Below are 16,830 nucleotides of genomic sequence, written 5' to 3' on the forward strand. Positions count from 1 at the left end.
GGATGGGTTAATTAAGGAATTAGATTAGGATGTGAAGGATGTGTAGTGTTATCCCTCTGACCTTGATAATGTTGTTCACTTCTTTATGCTTTGAATTCTGCTATCTGCAGATATCTGTTAAAAGGAAGGTAAAAACCTTTCATTTTCTCATCCTTGGTGAACTTTATCTGATACTTGGTGTCTGTGAGTACCCCCAAAAGAGAATATATCTTCTCTACTTGCCCATAACCACTGAGATTATTAATACTGCAGTGATTACATCCTGTGTAAAAATTTTAATAGGACTTTTCATATTTCCAGAACTGACATTGGACTGATCTTCTCCATAGTCTAGAAATAACCAGAATAGTCTGTGTATATGAGGAGTAGATACATAGAAGACAGTTATACACCTTTGCTTTTCTCCTGTAGCCAGTGGAAGGATTCAAAACCTTTCTCTGTCACTACTGGCTCTAATCTGCCTTTGCCTGCCACCAGATTATTATTAGCTAAATTAGCAATCTAAACTAATTGCCTTCCCCACATTTGTACTTCAAAGGCAAAACAAACCCCACAGAACTGAGCAATGAATTGCTCTGTTCCTAAACAGTGAGACAGAAATAGAGTGGATATGGACTGCAAACTGCAAATCTACAGACCAAAATCAAAGATGAGGGCAATGTATAAAAATTTCCATTGTTGTTATGGTAAGAAAGGCATTTCAAGTTTTAAAAGTTGTTGGAAAGAACTTCCTGTAGGCATGACTATTTTTAAGAGCTTTCCTCCTTTTAAAAAATGTAAAACCCAGAAAGAAATTGTAGTTCCACATGACATTTTAGATGTGATCCTTTATAAAGATAAATCAGAATTGCAGGCAGCTAGAACAAAACTCTCTGAAGAAATGAAGGAATTTATTGTGAAAATTAATTAGCAAAAGAGCGCTTGCAGAATTAATGAGAAGAAGCATTTTGGTTTGAGTGAAATCAGAACAAATGAGTCTTAACATTAATGTAGGATATATCCCGTGAATGATTTAACATTTGAGTCACAGTTTGAAGGCACAGCCAGCTAATATCTTTTTTTTTCTTTTAGCACAAATCTGTATGCTTTAAAATTGTGAAAGTGTATTCCAGCCTGTTATGTCTCAAAGCATCTGACAAAGACAGTGAACAGACTCTTTATTCCAGCCTCGTCAGTGTTTGACCCTCAACCCCATCTTCCTTAAACTCATTGCTATCTAAGAGGTGTGCTGCTGTTCTTGTCTGAAGGAATTTGAACTCTAAATTCTGTACTGAGAATAATAGCATATACAGGGCTAACTCAAACTTTCCTCATTTTATGAAAATGATATTCTGATTTAAAGGAAAACGACAGAAAACTGTAGCATGGAACTGGCGTAACCATTTCAAGCCAGAGTGCTGGCAGTCAGAGTCCAGGGTAACCTTATTTTCAAATTTGCTGTCTATCCATAAATTTCATCATTTGCTGTCTATCCATAAATTTCATTACATCTTCATGTAATGGGAGAACAAAATATTTAGTGTCTTTAAAAATCATATATGTTTTAATGGTCCAACTGCAGGCAAACCAGACTGAAAGTGTAGGCTTTTGGTTTTTTTCCTTTTGACAGCACAACATACTATCAGCAGTTCCGAGTCAGAACTGATTAGCACATGCTGAATGTACCAGCTGCTGTACAAATCCAATACAGTCCTTTGCTGTCTATGAGAAATTACCTTATGAAAATGTAACCGGATAATCTAATACGTCACATAAATTCTTATTCATGGTCCATTCCTTACAGGAAATGATGGTTTTGTACTTTCCTTTTCCATCCTCAATTGCATGTCCCAAATTTGGAAAGAAAAAGCTTCTCCTCTTTCGTAGAATCATGAATCAATGAATTGCTTGTGTTGGAAGGGACCTTAAAGATCATCTAGTCTCCAGCTTTCTTGCAGGCTCCCTCAGGTACTAGAAAGCTACAGTTAGGTCACCTCCAAATCTTGTCTTCTCCATGCTGAACAATCCCAGTTCTTCTAGCCTTCCCTCATAGGACAGGTGCTCCAGGATCTTCATGACCTCCTCTGCACGTGCTCCAACAGGTCAATGTCCTTCCTGTGCTGAGGATCCCAGAGCTGGATACAGTGCTCTGCAGTAAAAGCCTAAGGATAATCAGTCAGTCCAGAGGCCATCCCCCTTTCATGCCTTCCGCTTGAAACCTTCCTTGGCTGTCTGTATGTTATTTTTGTTTTTCTTTTTCTGTATTTATTTTCCAGTTTCAATTGTTGATAAAAAGGAAAGCAGCTTTTACTGCCCAGGTCAGCTGTCCTGTGACTCTGCCTTTGTATGGATGTATCTGCTTTTCTGAAAGTGTAGATTTTTAGATAACAGAGAAGGTGTTAGGTTGTTGTTTGCAATAGTGTACAAATCTGCCACCTTGCATCTGTGACCACCATAGTTGTTTGTAGAAAACTGGTGCTAGATTTTGCAACATAGTGGGACTGGATCTTTATCACTTAATTGACATTAAAGTGTCAAGAGTCGTCCTATAATCTCCCATCATTCTTAGCCTTAGAAGAGAGACATCTCTGAAACTCAGAGACTTTGCAAAAGCAAGTGGAAGTCAGTGGAATATAAGAGCACTAATTGCGTCCAAAGTTGTAGCATGAATTACCCCGCATAGCACCTCATGGCTACAAACAATGGAATTAACAAAATGTGTTGTGTTTTTTAATGATATTTACTGTTTTGTTTTTCTCCACAGTTTTGTTGTTGTTTGGGTTTGTTTGTTTGTTTGTTTGTTTTTACTTGGATGCTTCTGTGCTGTTTAGGTTTAGACTCTTAAATAGCTCCTGAACCACATGAAATCAATAAATGCTTAAGTATGGCCTATGCATTTAAACACCACATCCTTGCTTTTTGCTCCACTGTAGGTCATTCAAATAACTAGTGACACCAATGCTTGCAGATGCAAAATTCAGTATCACCTACTATCACATTATTATTGCATTTCACTCTGTACCAAAACTAAATACATGTGACAATGTATCTTGTGGAGCTGTAAATATCATAGACCAAAATATGATGAGTGGGTGTTAGTGAAAAGGAAGAAAGAAGGACATATATGAATGGGGTTTTTTGTGTGAATTTGCCCATGTAGTTTTCCCTCTTGTAAATGCAACTTGACAAAATCAGTTTAAGTTTGTGGATGGTTTCAGAATCAATGAAACAGTTTTTGGGCCAAGTTCGGTATTCACTAGAAATGTTTACTAGGTTCTATTTGGAAAAGACTTTTTTGTTTCATATATTCATATAGGACGCAGGGAATGTGACATATCAGACACTAAATGAAGAAATCCAACAAATTTTTCATGATGTAAGAATTCTAGAATACAACTCTGAAGTTCTAAACTACACCTGTTGTCCATTCTCTTGCCCTAGGGCAGATCAACTGCATTTGAATTGTTCCTGACACCTTTGTCTAGTCTGTTCTATAAACCGTCCCACAATAGAGAGTCAACAACTTCTCCAGGTAACTTATTTCCTCACTGACAGAAAGTCTTTGCTGATGACAACCTGGAGTTTCTCCAAGTGCAATTACAACCCATTAGATTTTGTTCAATTAGCAGTAGACAGGGAGCACAGTTTATTTAGTCCTGTTCCAAAAAGCACTTAAACATATCACAGAATCACACAGAGTCATAGAATGGTTTGGGTTGGAGGTAGTCTTAAAGATCATATAATTCCAGACTCCCTTCCATGGGCTGGGAAACCTTCCACTAGACCAGGTTACTCAAAGCCCCATCCAACCTCGCCTTGAACACTTCCATGGATGGAACACCCACAACTTCTCTGGTCAACCTTTTCCGATGTCTCACCATCCTCATCATGAGGAAGATCCAATCTAAACCTGCCCTCTGTGAATTTAAAGCCATCATCCCTTGTCCTATCACTGCATGTCCCTGTAAATAGCCTGTGTTTAACTTTCTTGGAGCCCCCTTTAGGTACGAAATGAGGGTTCCCTGTTGACATCTCTTTTTCAGACTGAACAAGCCTGAGTATCTCAACGTGGCTTCAATAGGAGTGGTGTTCCAGCTCTCTGAGCATCTTTATGGCCTCCTTTGGACTTGCTCCAACAGATCCACATCCTTCTCATGTTGGGGACCCCAGAGCTCAATGCATTACATGTTCTTGGAAAAAAAAATGCTGGGTTGTAATGAAAAATCTCATCTTTTGGAATAGAAAATATTTAGTTGTCTTAGGCTCTTCTCAAAGGAGCTATACTTAGAGGCATGAAAGATTTCAGTTTCCAAAACAAAAATCCTTGAGGCACTGTGGAAGGCAATTAGTCTTGACAGCACAGTCACTATATGTCTATCTCTATGTCTCCAAGTATATAAAAAGAATTATGGAAACTGCTCTGGAAGATTTATTTATTAATGAAAATACTAACTCAGGATTTGGGAACTGCAGGTTTTAATTCTTTACTGTTCTGTATACTTCTTGAAGGAGTGTATGTGTGGTTTGAGAAGAGAACTTAAGAACTGAGTCACAAAAGAGAACGGGGAATTACATTGTCTGAGGTATCTCACCATGTGCAGATATCAGATAAGGATCATATCTTGTGGTGCACTGCATGGAGAGAAGCTGTTGTTCAGAATTAAGGTCCAAAAAATGCAAAATACACCTATAAACTAGCAAGTGATGAATTCAAAAAATGGGACAAGATGCCATTTCCTGAAAATGTGCCTCATTAAGGTGTTGATACCTTATCCTGATTAAGGTTCAGAACCATAATCCTGTAAATTATTCTGTAAATAAGACCATAGGTAGATATCTCTTGTAATGTGTGTAAAGGCACTGCTGACGCAATTTTCCTTATGAAGAAGCTACTTGGTTAGGATGTTTTCTGAGGATGTGGTAATCCATGTTCAGTTCCCTGTTGACCAGAGGAGAGCTGCTAATGCTTCTCTTCTTACCCATAGGAGTGCAAAATGAATTATGCTGGCAGGTATTATTTAGCTTTTTCTTGTTTATATGTTGTCGATTTATAGGGAAAAATTAAATATTTATTGGGGCAGAGTGCTGATGCATGACTCTATAAGCTAGAGTTTATAATTATTACTGTTCTGAAGAGTATTAAAGTCTAGCATGTTCTGCCTTCTTCAGCATACCTGAGGGTGGAATCCTCCATTCCCAGAAAGCATGCAAGCATCAGTGTTGAAAACTCACAGATGCAAAACCCTTCTCCCTGTTTTCTCTCCACTCTTCTGCACCTCCCCGTTGTCACTACCACATATATTCAATTCTAGAAGGGGAAGATTAACAGAAAAGATTAGGAACTCGACTTCAAATGCCCACTATGTAAGGTACTGTCATGGGATTCCTCCTAAACTGAATTTAGGGGACATGGGATGCTGTGTTCAGTAGGAGGGTTGGTGACATATAGGAGGAAGTGTGTCTGGAGGTCACTTAACTGAGCACATTGTGAAGGTGTGCCAGGGGCATATAGTTTGTGGATGCTGCCAATGCTTTGACATTGGGCTGATCAGTAAGGTCCAGACAAGCTCATTTTGGGAACAAATGCCGGGTTTGAGAACATGGCTGTACAGAGGTGACACTAAAAGATAACATGCCTCTAGAGTTTCTGAGGATTCCAAAAACTTTTAAGCTGAGTCATTTCAAGTTGCAGTAGTAAAGCATCTGCATTGGCTTAAACAGAGCAACAGTTCCTTGTCCATGTAACCTGGTATCTGTCTTCCAGTGGGGCCAGGATCGGATGCTCAGGGAAGAGTAAGAGACCAAGCCTCTATAATGGGTACTTTAGCTCTTTTGCAAGTCTAATCTTAGTTTGTTTGGACTACAAGCACAGAAAGTGCTTAGTGCTGGGAAACTTAGCATTACCCTATTTTATAAACATTCAGCATAGTGTTCACCGCAGCGAGCATGGTGACTGGGGATGTGCCCAGTCTGCTTCTGGAAATCATGAAGACAGGGTTTGTTTGTAATTTGGCCTCTGCCAAAGAGCTTCACTGCTTCTTTGGACCAAGATTTATAAGACCAGCATTCACAGCTTGAAAGCATTTTGTTGAAATTAGGGCTCTTAAATTGTCCCTGTTGGACAGAGAAGACTGATTTCTTTTCACTCCTAGAAAATGTTAGATCGGGATTGAGGTGCAAGTGGTTTAAATTCAGATCTTCCACGGCTTTGAAGAGTGCTCTTTCCCTTCCCAGTTCCAAATAAGTCTGGGAAAAGGTGTTCTTCATCTCTGCTCTCTGTGTAGCTGTTAGTGGGTTCCCGGAGGCTAAGCGTGGGTGGGTAGGTTTGAGCCTGGCTCCTCAGCTTACCAAATGGCCACTAGCCCAGGAAAAATTTTTCTTCCCTCCCAGGACTCTGCTTTGCATTGAACAGTCACTAGACTAGCTGAAGGATGTCTCTTGCTCAAGTGTTATGTAGATAGATACAATTAAAACTGTGAGATATTCAGAAAATACAATAATGTAGCACATAAAAGTACCTAGATGGGGTTATCCTTCTGGTAAAACAAAAATTAAATTGCTCTTTAGCTATGATAGTAGTAATACTGCTTGAAGCCTCAGGCTTGTGTTCTGCTCCAGACACTCATTAAAAGACATAAATTTACCCTTGTTTTAACCTCTGTTTTCATTAATTTATTATTTCTGTTCAGCAGTTTTTTGACCTTTATCCAGGTGGAAAATTGAGGTGAAGGAAAAGAACTCTCTGCTTGTTGCACTTACACATAAATCTGGTAACCAAAGGTCTGCTTGTTCCTGTATCATAGCATGAAAAGACTATTTACTTGTAGGGCACATGGTGCAGATACTTTTGGCATATTGAATGAGAATCATTTGCAATTACTGTGCAAGTTTGGTCATCACACCCCAATCTCACATGCATAATCTTCATTCAGCTCAGTGCATGATCATTGCTTAGACATGGTCCCCAAAGACTCCAGTTCTTCACTTAATTTCTGTTCCATGCATTTCTTATGCTTAGGGACTTGTTTTGCAAATACAGTAAATCGCAACACACAAAATTAATCCTCCTATTTCTGTTTGCTTCAGGAATGCCTGCTATCCTTGTACCCAGCTATTATAAACATTGTAATTACTTCTCTGTCCTTTAAGTGCTGGCTCGTTAAAAGTTCCACTAGTAAAACCCTTACTTAAAAATCTTCTGCTTAGAGCAATTAACAAACCATTAATCTGTTTCACACTAACAGCTTGTGGAAAAAACGTGGGCCTGCAAGACCCTTCTATATGTGCCTATAAAAATTCAGTCTCTTGTCTGGAATTTTGTTTGTTTTCCTTGTTTGGAGCTGGGTACAGCTTAATTTGTATGGCTTGGTTTACTCCCAGGAGCCAAATCTCATTTTGTTTAAGTGATTATACTTAATATACAAGAGTCATTAGGTATGATCAACCATAATGTTTCATTAGAAGAGTTCAAAACATTGAGTTTTATGTATCTGTTTCTTCACTAGATTTAGGTCCTAGAGTATGTATTTATGTGATCAAATGCAGTTTGTGTCTGTGGGTTGATTTTGTACCAGAGCCAATTCCCATGTAATTCTGTTTGGCACTAGGTTCTCCTTCAAGACAGCAGCAGTCTTTCTAAGGGGTGCAGTAAAAGGGACATCTTGGTTTGTATTTTTCTGGTTGTGTTCCTTTGACACCCAAGGATGTGTAAAAACCCTAACTCAATAATTGCTGAACAGCAATGCTGAAGCTTTTTTTTTTTTTTTTTTTGGTTTTGGTGGTGTTTATTTTTAATATACAATAGCTTTGAATTTTGTTTTTTTTTTTTTTTTGCATTAATAAGCTTTTCTTTAATTGCAGATATTATTTTATACACTTGCCTTTTCAGCTGAGTTGACTAATGTTTACGTATGGGTAACTTCAAAGTCACTGTGTTATTAAAACCATTATTTATGACTAGCTGCAGCTAAATGACTTAAATGCCCATACTGGGTATCCATGCTGGGTCTCTATTTATAAATTTGTTATTTGTTCTGTAGCTTGTCAATAACTTGAGTGCCAGTGCATCTGTTAAATGTCGTGTTAGAGTTTCTGAGTGTGTTTTAATGTGGTCAGGCCAATGTTTCCTTTTAAACCAAGTTGTATCTCTGTAGAACAGTGTCGTCCTGGGGACAGAAATGCTCCCGAGTGCAGTATTCTGGCCTCCATATCCCAAATCCCTGTAGCAGAGTTTTCTGAGGAAGTCGTGATGCTGAGAGGAGGGCAACATGCATGGAATGCCACTCTCTAAACATACAATTTCTATCTCGCTGAACAAGTCTTGGAACTAGACATCATTCTGCTTTTGTCATCATCTTGTGTTTGCATAGTTAGACATGCTCACATAAAAAGCCTTTTCCTTTGTTTCCTCTCACTTTTCTGCAGTGCTGGGGAAAAGGACCTTGGGGTCCTGGTCGATGGCAAGTTGAATTTGAGTCAGCAGTGCCCTGGCAGCCAGGAAGTCCAACCCTGTCCTGCGGAGCATCAGGCAAAACATCACCACTCAGTTGAGAGAGGGGATTGTCCCAGTCTGCTCTGCACTGGTGCAGCCTCACCTTGGATACTGTGTGCAGTTTTGGGCACCACAATAAAGGAGAGTGTCCAAAGATGGGCAACAAAGGTGGTGAAGGGCCTTGAGGGGAAGCCGTATGAGGAGCAGCTGAGGTCACTTGGTCTGTTCATTCTGGAGAAGAGTAGGCTGAGGGGAGACCTCATTGCAGTCAATAACTTCCTTGTGAGGGAAGAGGAAGGCCAGGCACTGATCTCTTCTCTGTGGTGACCAGTGACAGGGCCTGAGGGAATGGCCCGAAGTTGTGTCAGGGGAGGCTGAGGTTGGGTTTTAGGAAAAGGTTCTTCACTCAGAGGGTGGTTGGGTGAAGGAACAGACTCCCCAGAGAAGAGGTCACAGCACCAACCCTGCCAGAGTTTAAGAAGTGTTTGGGCAATACTCTCAGGCACATGGTGTGACGCTTGGAGCTGTTCTGTGCAGGGCCAGGAGTTGGACGATCCTTATGGGTCCTATCCAACTCAGGACATTCTATGATTCTGTGGTTTTAACATCATCATCATCATATTGGTGTGCCTTGCATGAGAGTTTAGAGGACTCACTGGTTTGATATGTCCTTTCTAACAGGAAGATTTGATTTAGTTTAACAATAGTTTATTTAATTTAATATTTGATTTCTCCTGGCATTAGTGGGATGGATCTGGGATCTTGGTATTAAACAGACTATACCAGATCAGAAATGGTGAAAGAGTCATATCCTCCACAACAGGTTTATTTGGTTTTAATTTTTTCACAATATAATATGCCTATCAAACAACCTTTAGGTAGTTTTTTGATCTGTGATTTGTTATTTCATCTGCAAAGGATTGGGAGCAGGCCAGAACAGCTGTTAGTTAGGGACCAGAAACAATAATTTTCCCCAATGAAAATGTGCCTGAGTATTAACCAGCATACAGAATTAGACAAACTTTTAATTAAACAGTGAGTCTCTATTATGATAAGCATTGAAGTCAGACTATTGTGTAAATTTCACTTCTGTGTATCAAGGTCAAAAATGGTAGATCTAGTTTAAAAATATCACTTGACAAAAAGCTCTTGCAATTTTAACTTATTTTTTCTAAAATATTTTTCCTAAACCATGATATGTTCTAACAAGTAATCTGAAAAAGTTGCTAACATAAAAATATCAGAATGTCCCAACAGATTTCTCCCACAAGCTAGCAGTTCCTTTAAACAGTATGTGATATAATTCATTGTTTCTAATAAGATTCTGAGAAGTTCTATTTTAACCACCTGCAAAAACAAATACATCAACTCTTAAAAATATACTTCTTTGCCTTATAAAGCTGTAAGGGTTCTGTAAAATTGATATTCAGGGACAAATGTACTCTAGTTAAGATTCACTCTAAAAATATTTCAGAGCAATTTGTCTCACGCGTTTATTAACTCTGATTCTTCACCAATCTGAGCAACTGAGCAAGAGAATTCACTGCTCTCCATGTGCAAAGAACACAGGTCTCCATAGAGAGGTTTAAGAGTCCATTATATATTTCAGTAGTCTACCAATATTTCTTTATTAAAATGCTTCCTAACTAGTTCCCAAGAATAAAGAAAGATTTCACGACAAGACTTCTGGATCATGTAAAGGTTGCCCTGGGAGTGATTTCCTGGATAGATGCATGTATTTTTGCTCAGTAAGATAAATATACATGAAAGAGAAAATATCCCTCCTCTTTTGTTTAGTTTTTTATAAACCAGAACAGATACTTGCAGGTTTTAGCAAATAGTAAAATACAATCCCAAAAGTAACAACCTGGGAAATTAAAAGGAAGCTGTCAACTTGAAAATATCATTTCTGTCCACATTTTTTTATGTATAATGCAGTTACAAATAACAGTACTAGAAACACAGGACCTTATGCATTTTCAGCTTGTACATTTTACACATTTGATTGTGCTTGATTCTCACTCATATCACTTTAATCTGAACAGGTTATACTGAAAGCTGCCCTGGTTTAGAGATGAGACAATTTACTGCTTATTTGCCATTATAATATTTGGCTGAATCGTGAATTAAACATTCCTCTAGACCTTTTTGCACAGTGAGGAGTGAATTTCATCCTTTGCCATTCTCCTTCTTTTCAAGCCTTTAGAAACATATTTCTTTTTCCTGTGTAATCTTGATCCATTTACTCATCCAAATGGATTTTTACAGAGGTCACTTTCTATGCTTATTTCTCTAACCGTATTTTCCTTGCTGGTGGAAGCCTCTGTTGACTTCCACCTTTCCACCACCTTGACACCACCATTTGTCTTACTCTTAAGCTCTGTCATGGCTTGTTTCCTCTCTTCATGTCTACTCCTGTACCTCACTAGCTCTTGACCTCCACATCTGCTTCTTCAGCTCTTCAGCATTCAGTGAGGAACTTTCTTGATATTGCTGCTTTCAGTGCATAGAAGTTCTTCAGGGAGAGCTAGCGCACTAGCTCTCTGTTTCATCTTTAAAACTGTTTTGTCTGAAAAGATAGGTGGTTGCAGCTGTAACAAGCACTCCTGGTCTGATATTCTCCTCCTGTTGATCAATACTCCAGTACTTTCCAGAAGTGTAGGGGAGCCTGCCTGTTTTTCTTAAATGCTGTGCCCTGTCACTATATATATATATTCTTTTTTTTTAGCTCAGCACTTTCAAGTAGTCATGGTATTGCATTTTGAGAAGAGACAAGGCAAACAGTGGCTGTACAGATTGGAAAAAATAATTGAATTAACAGTAACAGACATAGTGGATCTGAAGTCCTTTTTTTTCAGAAGGGCTTTTGAAACTCTGGTGTAAACAGCAATGGTAACTTTGAAGTTCTTGTTGTTTTAATGAACCACTAAAACAAGTTTGATCTATGTGTTTTGGAATTTGTTAATTACAGTGAGAAGAATTGAAAAGATCTGCTGAGAGATTTCAGGTCAGTCGTTAATTCAGACTTGTGTCTTCTCTCAGATATTTTTTAGTGTTGCGGTAGTTTGTAGAAGACCAGAGGTAACAAAACAGACAACTCTGTATCTTCCTAAGGAGTAGGAAGATTCATGACAGACATATGCCTTCACTTATGTAACCAGTATTATTATTTTTTTTTTTTTTTTTGAGATATCTTGTACTTTTTTTGACTGTAAATGCCCCCAGCACACCCAACGGTATCCTTGCTAGGTCAACAGCAAGCCTATTACTACAGCTTTCAGTATTCAGGATGCTGAATAAATTGTTGCCTGAAACAGTCCATCTTCTGCAGTTAGAGGTGTATTTCTTAATGCTGCTTCTTAATTCAGTATTACTTTATGTCTTGGCTTCCTTGCTTTTGTTTAACATCTAGGGAATGTACCTGATATAAACAGATATCTTTGCACTCCAAGTGGACACTTCTGTTACTTTTGAGGTTTAGAATCATTATATATTACTTTTCACTTGCAATTTGTGATGATCATTTTACTCTTGGACAAGGACCAAAAACTTCCTTATACTGGTACTCTGTTCTACAGAGAGTCATCACAGAGAGGAGAGGACTTATCTGACATCCTTGCTCAATGCTGAGCAGAGAGGAGTGCTCAGGTTGTAGTGAATTTGGAAAAACAGCCTTTGTGCCCAGCTTCACAGTGTTTTGTTTCAGCCCAGCCAAAAGACAAGAAGGCTTGGATTGTCTTTGTGAAGCATGATCAGGATTTTGGTCACAGATATTCAGAAGAAGATTCCTTGTTAACTGTAGCTAAGAAAACAGGCATTGTGATGTTTCCAAACTGTGAAATTACATCGCTGATTACAGGTATTTGTCTTAATAGTAAAACTGCATTTTTGCTAGTAGCCTTTAAAAGTGCAATATTAGATTTTACCATCTCTTTTAGGGACATCTCTTGTGAGCCCTGTTTTACTAAGTATTGCACAAAGTTGTGTCAAGAGGATGATCTTGCCTAGCTTCATCTTTTTTTTATAAGCTAGTGAAATGTGAACTTGACCTTCTGGTAGCAATAATGCAATAGGTTGTCAAGAATGAGGCTGCTGCCACGGTTTAACCTGTCAGGTAGCTAAACAACACACAACCACTTGCTCTCTCCCCTGCATCCCTGTGGGATGGGGGAAAGAACTGGGAAAAAAAGTAAAATTTTTAGGTTGAGATAAGGCCTTTTGACAGAGCAGGAATGGAAGGGAAAAGAATAGGAAAGAAGAATTTGAATATACGAAGCAAGTTATGCCTACCAGCCACTGACCAATGCCCAGCCCCTTCCTGAGCAGCAACCCCTGGCCAGCTTTTCTCCCACTTCACATACTGAGCATGACACCCTATGGTATGGAATAAGTATCCTTTGGATCCCTTCTTGTCAGCTGTCCCAGCTGTGTCTCCTCCTAGGTTCTTGTGCCCCTCCAGCCTTCTCCCTGGTGGGCTGGTGTGAGAAACAGAAAAGTCCTTGGCTTAGTGTAAACACTGCTTAGCAACAACTAAAACATCGGTGTCTTATCAACATTATTCTCATCCTAAATCCAAAACACAGCACTAGGAAGAAAATGTACAAGCTACTAAGAAGAAAATGAACTCTATCCCAGCTGCAACCAGGACAGCTACATATACAGAATAGCACACAGAGCTGTCTTCTTGTGGCAGTAACAGACATCAATGTTTTTCTGAGGCTTCTGAATACAACCAGAATTGGAATTTGAGCCCCTGCTAATGAGAGGTGAGTAGAGTAGAGTAACTAGGACATAAAGGTGATTTGGGATGTTTCAAGCAAATATTTTCAAATGGATTCAAGCTTTTCATTTGACATTCTCCCAAGCTTGTGAATACATTGATACTCAAACCAGCCTCCGTGATGATACATTACAGCAAAGGGAGAAAGACTTACCTAAGCTGTGTAGACACATGCAAAAGCATAAAGTTGCAGACAGCTTTAGCATGAGGTGTTACAGAGTTGACAGTTTTTATAAGACTGAATTTATTGCCTCATCCAGGCTCCCCACAATGTCAGTGAGCTGTGACCAGGGCCCTATTTCTCAAGTAAAGAACTACCAGCTTAAGCTGATACCTATGAGGAATTCCTGGGCCATGTAGGAGCCATATGGCCTGCATAAGGTAGTATGCATGGAGGAGGCATTATATAGACTGGGAGACTTCCTCCCTACCACCCTTGGCATTGCCTGGTACATGAAACCTTTTCTCCTTTTCTGTGTCAACTGCAGTTGACAGTGATATTTATTTAATGTGCTTACAGCAGCCCTTAAACTTTTGTTCTACAACCACAAGCTCACAGAAGCTGAAATGCTTGTATGGTCTATAATTTTTTAATAACCTTGGTCACTGGCTAGTGCTAATAGTTCTTGGAGTCCTCATCCAAAAGCATGTATTTCTGCTATCTCTCCATTAGGCAGTGGCAGATTCTTATCCAGCATTGAGGTCATGACAGTTTTCACAAAGGAAATTGTCGAATATTGGCAGATCCATGGAGCCCTAACCTTTTGCAAAGTATTTAGTGGATGTTTGTTTTCCCTTTCACTTCACTTTGTTGTCTGTTTATTAGCATTTGGTAATGTATTCTGCAGTTTAATGACCTGATTCATTCTACTTAACTTACCTTTTGAGTCCTCTTCCTTTGATATTTTGATATTTTGTAATGCTTTGCAGGAGCAAAGCTGGAAGAAGAGATATGGCACTAGGTTTTGCCAAAGGTTTTGTTTAGCTGCAACCCTTTCTGCGTGTCAGCATGAGTATATCCGATTGTCTAGCTCAGCAGCCATGACTTAGCAAGGCAGTTTGCCACTGTAATGACAGCCACTGCTCACTTCCCCTCCCTATGGCTCTGGCTGAAACAAATATTCTTCTATACTAAGGTTTAGGATGCTTCAAGCAAAACTATCTTGAGAAGTAAAAATCATTACAATATCCTTCCAGGCTTTGATTTTGTGTTTTTGTCGGTGGTTTTTCTTGATTATTTGGTGGTTTTTTTTCTCTCTCTCTTCTTGTCTTTAATAAAGGCTTTAATACAGGTTCTTGTATTGATGTAAAACACCTTTGGTCTTTGTCAGTATCACTTTATGATATATCAGTCCTGTTCTCAAAATAGGACTGGTTTTATTACTGCAATGGAGTAGACTGACTTAATTTCACCATTTCTGGCAAGAACAGGCACAAAATTTAATCTCAAGTGAAACGTGGATAGTTTCCTCATCTGTAATTTCTCTGGAGGTGTGCATAAATAGGAAGAGACTGTGTGGGCCAGTGGCGGAGACATGAGAGTATTTCTGTTCTTGGATTTGCTGTGGACCTGCAGCACATCATGAGATAAATCAGAATTCAATCACATTATCTGAGTGACTTCTTATTAAAATGTATTTTATACAAGGTTATCCTGCAGTATATAGCACTCTTGGATGTTACTCCTGTTTTGAGTTTTTAGAATCATAGAATGCTTTGGGTTGGGTGGGACCTTAATGATCATCTAGTTCCAATTATCCTGACATGGGCAGGGACATCTTCCACCAGACCAGGTTGCCTGAAGTCCCATCCAACCTGGCCTTGAACACTTCAGGTATGGGGCATCTACAGCTTCTCTGGGCAACCTGTTCCATTGCCTCACCACCCTGACAGTAAAGAGTTTCCTCCTGATACCCAATCTGAACCTGTGCTCTTTTAAGACATTTCCCCTTGTCTTGTCACTACATGCCCTGTCAAAAGTCCTTCTCCAGCTCTCTTCTAGCCTTTTTAGGTACTGAAAGATGCTATGAGGGGTAGATCCTGTCATAAACTGTGTGTGGTAACACACATACACTCTTTTTCTCCTGAGAACTAAGAAGGATACAGTCCTTTGAAAGCAGCCATCATAACTTTCCTGACTGAAGTAGAGATTATTATACTTAGCAGTAAATAAAGAACTGCCCCCAGAAGCCAAGGCAGGCCATAGGAACCATTGCAGCCATTTTCTATCAAAAACCCTAACCTTACATTAAGAAATGCCCTATTATTCCTAATCTGAGGTCACTCCATGCCAGCTGTATGGAACAACAGTTACCAAGCAGTTCCTCATCTTGCACTTTACTATAATTGTTATTAATTAATACAGTCTCTCTCGTTATGGTTGTTACAGGGGACCAGATAGAAATGCAACATCAGCAGTTAAGTAATTAAAATTTAATTGAAATAGGCCCATTTGCAGGGGTGCAGAGCTGGGAAAGGTTAATTGCCAACAGCAGCCTGTGGTCTGGCTGGAAAGAGGGAAGGACAAAGGCTGTCTTCCTCCTCCCTGTTCCTTCCATCGTGGTACCACTTGATTGTATCTGTAAAAAGATGGAGGCCCCAAGAGTTTAGGAATCAGTTCTCCTTCTGGATAAACGTGAAGTTGAGCTCTTCACGTGCAACACCATTGTGTGTGGAATGTGGAAAATCAGACTGTAAGATCCTCCTGACTCGAGAGCAGTGATTTATTTACTTTACACCTCTGCAGCTATGCTTGCTGCCTCAAATCTATTATAGCTATGAACCTTTCTGAAGAGTCTAGTGCTCATTTAATTTATTTCTGGTTTTCAGGGGAAAATGCACCAAGTGGGGGCTTGTACTGTGTGGGCCTTCTGTTATGATCTTGACCTCAAGCTATATAAACTAAAGGGGACCACTGGAGTAGCAGTTTTAGCTAAAGGGCTGTACATACCCTTGGTATTTCTGGCAAACCCGACACTGAGCCCTGAAATTGGTAGTAAAATTCCCATACTGTGCTAAGAATGCCTTTGGAGGAAAATTATATTGATTTTAAGAAGAACTAAATGTGAAAAGAACAGTTAAAAAATACTGTGTTATCGAAGCAACCAAAGCAGTTGGAGTTTTTTTAGTTGTTAAAAAAAAAAATAAATCCACACTGATGCAATAAAAAATGACACAAGAGAATAAATGTATCGAGTTGTTATGGCAACTAAAATATGTAGGTTGGAATTTATGTATCCAGAACTTCTATGTAAGTAAAATAAACATTATCCTTGCTAATTAAAATAGCATGCAAATATTATTTAATTTAAAATCATTAGTCTTGTTTTCCTTTACAATTAATGACTTACTTTCTGTTTTCTGTTTCCAAGTATTTGCATTTGCTTCCAGCTGTGGTCTGCTTGTATTTTCAGGGCAAGAATGTGACTTCACCAATGTGGGCTTAAATGTGGAGGGACTCCACTGAAGCTAATAAATAAAATATATGCAGGTGGGCACAACTGGAATCAAAACACGTTATTCTTACTGCTGACCTCTCTGCTTGCAGGGCTTTTGGCAGGTGTCATTACTCCATGCTTGA

The 16,830-nt window shown here is 39.1% G+C and overlaps 1 protein-coding gene across 4 annotated transcripts in view; it reads left to right on the forward strand.

The window, feature by feature from the left end:
- LOC114065354 (disks large 1 tumor suppressor protein-like) overlaps window positions 1–16,830 on the forward strand; it is a 166,721-nt gene that overhangs the window by 119,043 nt on the left and 30,848 nt on the right. The gene's annotated exons all lie outside the window — the stretch shown is intronic.

Source organism: Empidonax traillii, unplaced genomic scaffold, assembly GCF_003031625.1.
Source record: "Empidonax traillii isolate 1590-97213 ecotype Southwest subspecies unplaced genomic scaffold, ASM303162v1 scaffold649:size547179, whole genome shotgun sequence".
Taxonomy (NCBI): domain Eukaryota; kingdom Metazoa; phylum Chordata; class Aves; order Passeriformes; family Tyrannidae; genus Empidonax; species Empidonax traillii.